General features: G+C 46.0%; 1 long non-coding RNA gene across 1 annotated transcript; it reads right to left on the bottom strand.

Annotated features, from left to right (window-relative positions):
• Positions 1-1,069: 1,069 nt before the first annotated feature.
• Positions 1,070-2,961, bottom strand: LOC132317240 (uncharacterized). The gene is made up of 3 exons (XR_009484042.1): positions 2,821-2,961; positions 2,082-2,234; positions 1,070-1,491 (listed from the first exon to the last, which is right to left on the bottom strand). It is a non-coding gene; the product is annotated as an uncharacterized LOC132317240 (long non-coding RNA).
• Between the last annotated feature and the right edge of the window lie 2,401 nt (positions 2,962-5,362).

Genomic DNA, 5,362 nt, shown 5'->3' with positions numbered 1-5,362 from the left:
CTTCCCTGGGGTGACTCCAGTGCTTCACCACCCTCCCAGCCAGAGGCGGGGTTCAGCTGCTTGTCACAGACATCTGGTATCACTTTAGGCACCCTGTTTTCTGTGATTCCATGAGACATCTGTGAAACCACAGCCTAAGTAACCTCCCAGCGAGAGCACAGTTAGGATTTCAAAAGCTGGAGCCATGGTGAACTTCGCGTCCCTCAAGGCAATGCCCATAATCATCCAGCAGCTCCTGGCAGGGTTTCGGTGTCAGCTGCAGCACATCTCTCCTGGGTAGTGTGCTATGGAGCTAATCCAGAGTCTGCTGAAAGTGGTGGAAGTCTTTTAATGTACAGCACAGGGATGGATCAGACATTGGGAAGAGCATCCTCACACAAGCCCAAGAGCCAGGAGTTGAGGTCCTGGGTTGACAAGTTTGGAGCTGGAAGCCCTGAACTCTGTTTTCTCTCTCTACTGTTGTGTGCCTACTTCCTTCCTGGCAGCCTGTAGTCTTTGTTAGACTTAGCAAAGGAAGATGTGGAGTACAGACCTGCATTCAGAGTACCGTTGGCATTAAAGCAATACCTTGCTCCACTGCTAAGGAGCAGGCCTGCGTGTGCTCCTTGTCCTCTGCGCTGGAGTGTGTCCTCCAGCCTGTAGTGGAAAAGATAAGCACACTGTGTTGTAGCAAAGACTTTGCTTTTATTCGTCTTCATCTAAAGTAAAAATGGACCCCATAAATCACTAACAAATTGTCTTTCTGCAAGTGAAAATGTTGGTAAAAGCTGTCCATGTTTCTTTATGCAATGAAGTTGGAAAACAAAATTCCACTGCTCCTTCAGGCTTCCCTTCCCCTTATTTTTCTGGCAAAAACCCCATTACCAGGATGGAAAGCTTCAGGATTGAAATTTACCTTTAAGGTTTTAAAAGGCAACAACCACCACAAACCTTTCCAAATACTCTGGAGAAAAAACCAACAGTAAAACCTACCAAAGCTTTTTCCCTTCTTCTTATTTTGAGCAGTTGCAAAGAAAAGCCCTTTCCAAGGTGAAGTATGTCAGGGAGAGAGCATCAGAGGAGGCAAAGGAAGAGGAAGGTAACGTGGAGAGAGGTTGCAACAACAAACAATATTCTGACTCAAAGGATGTTGCAAACACATTGTATATACTTGGATATATTTTTAAACCATTTTTAAACCAAAGCAGAAGTTGAGGAGCAGGTAGCCCAGGGCAGGAGGAGAAAGACGTGCAGTTTGAGTTAGGAGTCCAGGGAAAGGGAATGATCACCAGCCCTGAGAGGGAGCTTCAGGGCAGCATGGAAGGGGGCAGGAGCAGAGGCAGCAAGGGTGGGAAAGCCACCTCACTGAGCAGGCTGGCGTGGGACATGGCAAGTCACTAATGCAAGAATGGGGCACGATATAGTCCTGTCTTGAAGTCACCCAATTATGCAGAATTTTCACAGCAGCTTGCAAGGTGTCAAGGCCAGAGTCTGTACAGCTCTAGATACAGCCTGACAAATAGAAAGAGCACTCGTACAGCAGTTTTTGCCACCTGAGAGGGGGAAACCCACCTGATGAGTGCTTGGTGACTTCCTACTCTGGGCAGAAGACTTGGCTAGGTGACCTCCTGAAGTCCCTTCCAACCCGATTTATTCTCTGACCCTATAAGCACAAGTCAATGTGCTCACCAGGGTCCTTGCACGTATTGCATTAAGGATGATGATAAGGATGTGGCAAGGAAAGATTGGAATTAATTCAGTCCATGGTGAGTATCTTCCTACAGACTTTTCATACAGCCCCAAGGATCCTACAGCAGGGGCTCAGTCCCCCTTACAGCGCTGGGTTTCTACAGACAGTTCCAGAAGAATCTGGCTTCATTTTGGGGATGTCCCAGGACATCTCCATGGATTCTCCCTCCCTCCTCTCCCCAGAGAGTTACAACTGGCTGGAGAAATGGGGACTTTACACCCAGTTGAGAGAGAGGCAGATGCACAAGAGATCTCAGCCCTGCTGCGTCGCTCTCAAGCTCTTTGCCATTTTGTTTTCCTTCACCGCCCAGCCCTCCCCAGCCCTTTCCCAGAACTCCTCTCCCCCTCCTTACTGTAACACAAACACCGACTGCCATCAAACCGGAGCTGGCAGCCGCTTCCCCCTGTGCTGCAAGGTCAGCCCTCCCTGCTGCTGCCCTGGCTCCTCCGTCCACAGCACATACCCAGGTCCACGGAGGCAGAGTCCTCATGGTCCTCATTTTTCACTGTGAGAGAGAAAGAAGAAAGGAGAGGACTGGGAAGGAGAAAGGATGAGAAAAGGAAAGGGAGAGGAGAGGAGAGGAGAGGAGAGGAGAGGAGAGGAGAGGAGAGGAGAGGAGAGGAAAATAAAATAAAATAAAATAAAATAAAATAAAATAAAATAAAATAAAATAAAATAAAATAGGAAAGAAAAGAGAAAATAAAATAAAATAAAAGAGAAAAGGAAAAGAAAAGAAAAAAGGAAAACAAAAGAAAAGAAAAGAAAAGAGAAAAATGAAAAGGAGAAGAAAAGAAAAGGAAAAGAAAAAAAAAGGAAAACAAAAGAAAAGAAAAGAAAAGAAAAGAAAAGATAAAAGAGAAAAATGAAAAGGAGAAGAAAAGAAAAGGAAAAGAAGAAAAGAAAAGAAAAGAAAAGAAAAGAAAAGAAAAGAAAAGAAAAGAAAAGAAAAGAAAAGAAAAGAAAAGAAAAGAAAAGAAAAGAAAAGAAAAGAAAAGAAAAGAAAAGAAAAAAGAGAAAAGAGAAAAGAGAAAAGAGAAAAGAGAAAAGAAAGAAAACTAAAGGTTTGCCAGTGATTTTAAAAAATATTTTACAGAAAGTAGAAGGAATGTGGTCTGAAGCAAAATGCAGGTCTTAAATGTCCTGCTTGTGTTTTCCTCTCCGCAGGGGCAGCTCTGTGGCTGCCCTGCACCGCAGGACGGTCGCTGCCTTTGTTTTCTTCCATCTGAGCGACCTCCCGGTCACTCCAAATGTCACCGCGGAGCCATGGCTCCCCGCTGCAGCCCCTTCCGGACGGGGGGACACTCCGTCACTGGAGGAGAAACTTGGCTTCAAACACCAGAGAGAAATCGGTGTCAGAAACGACAGAGCCACCAGGAACAAGAGGGAGAGGGGGTGCAAAGCTGGGGGCTTGGTCTCAGTGGTCATTACTGATCACCATACCCAGTACTAATACTCCGTGGACTGCTACAACAGCCACAATGGGCCAAAATGCCCCCAATTCCCCTCAAACACCACCTTTAGAAATAGAAGGTTTCTTCATGTTTCTTCACGGTCGGACTTTGCACCCGACATACTGATAAAACCTCAAGCTACACAAGCAACGTGCGGCAGAGAGCTGGGTCTTTCCCAGGCGGCGCTGCTTTATTTTGTGGTTGACATTTAGCTATCACTGAGATTGGCACATTAAAACCGTGATAAGACAAATATTTGCTCAACATGAAGAGCTGTCGATAGGTAAATTGCCTGGCATCTCCAGCATATCTCACACAGCATGAGTGGGGATGCACAGGCTGGAGGCAGGAAAATCCCAACCTCTGACTGTTCACAGGCTATTAAAGATACCAGTTACCCCTGGGGAGTCCGTCTTCTGGCTTAAAGCTCAACTTGCCGTGTGAGTAGCCTTGATTTGAAAGTATCAGGTGCTGGATTTATCTACCTACATCTGTTGAAATTCGGATGGAACAGTTGATGGAGGCCAGGACACACTCATCCCATCTTCCAGCAGAAATCCAAAATGGACCAAACGAGTTATGGTGCCTCCAAGGTGCCTCTTTCCCTCCATGGCCTGCCAAAGTGTCTGCTAGCTGCACACAAGGTTTGGCGTGGGGGAACATATACTGCTGCCCTTTAAGTGTGTTCTAATCATTCATCACCATCTACGTTAAAAAAACTGCCTCCTTTCTAATGCAGGACCTCAGCTTTCCAGCTCTCTGCTATTGTCACTTTTTTCTCTGCTAGATTAGCAGCCCCATATTCTCACCCCTCGGAGGCAATCCTTAGCTGTAATCAAGTCCACTTCCAATTTTAGCTTGTGTTTGTTAACCCTCTCCCTGTGATAATTACCTCCAGCTCTCAGATTATTTTCATCCCACCTGGGGGGAGTGAGCGAGCGGCTGTGGTGCTTAGTTGCCGGCTGGGGTTAGACCACGACATGGTGACTCACCATCCCCAACTTCCCAGCATTGTTTTTAACGGGAACTTCCCGGTACCTGTTTCATTAACACCCTGCGTGGAAGCAACCTTACCTCTGTATCCCTCTCGTATTGACTCAGCCCTCCACCTCCAAGATGGAACCAGTCCCTTCTGACCCTCCTTTGGCCTGCTGCTTGCCACGGTGATCACTCTGTCTTTTTGCACTGTCACTGCTCTCCCCATGACCAGATGGGACTGTCCTTTCCTTGAATGTCACTAGCTAGTAAACACCGGTCCCAAGGCAAGCATTAATTTTTCGTCCAGCTTTGAATTCAACCATAGCCACCATACTGAGGTCCTCAACTGAGTGACTTCATTTTCGATGCGTGATATTGCATGTTCAGAAATGACCAGCTGTGTTTTTAGAAACACTAATGCTATTCTGCTATTACAGCGCAGGTTTCTTGGACTGAAATCTCTATTAACCAAAGTCTTTTCGTTTCTGCATATTAAAGGCTGAAGCTCTTCTCCACTTGAATTCAATGGTTCATAACAGATCCCCACCACTACCCACTCTTGGGTAATGTTAGCTCAAAGATGCAAAGGCATGAAAGACTCTCTGGCTCTGAGCTATCAATAAATCTTAACTGGAATGTGGATTTTTTATTAATAGGTGTCCTCTGCTCCCTTTCCTCCCTTCCGCCTTCCTCCACACGTAACAGCCCATTACTGCAGCACTCCACTCGCCTGAATCCCTCGTCTGTCACCCCAGACTCCCCGCAGTACTATATAAACAACTGAAAAAGCTCTCCTTCTCTGTCACATCGCTTCAATCTGCTCTTGTAACACAGAATCTGGTTTTGTTTTGCATTTGCCTGCTTTACTCCTGCCCGTTTCATTATCTGTTTAACACCTTTTTGCTTGCATTCTTTAGTCTCCAGCCAAAGAAAAAACCAAAAAACTTTCCTACGCAGGAGCTGTTGGCTTGCTTTGTTATCTGCCCATCTTTGTCATCTTCCATGAAACCAAAACTTTCAGCTGCATATGACAGAGGAGGCAGCTCACGCCCATATTTTTTGCTTTCTTTCTCAATCTCTCAGAATTATCTCCCAGCTGCTTCCCCCTCCAAATGATTTCTTCTTCAGATTCGCAGGGTCTCTGAAGTCTGTGCTGACCTGCGTAACTCCATGTGATGCTCCATCTGTTGTTGACTTCTATGTG

The sequence above is a fragment of the Gavia stellata genome, chromosome 6, assembly GCF_030936135.1.
Source record: "Gavia stellata isolate bGavSte3 chromosome 6, bGavSte3.hap2, whole genome shotgun sequence".
NCBI classification, from domain to species: domain Eukaryota; kingdom Metazoa; phylum Chordata; class Aves; order Gaviiformes; family Gaviidae; genus Gavia; species Gavia stellata.
This window is presented reverse-complemented; position numbering and strand designations above follow the sequence as displayed.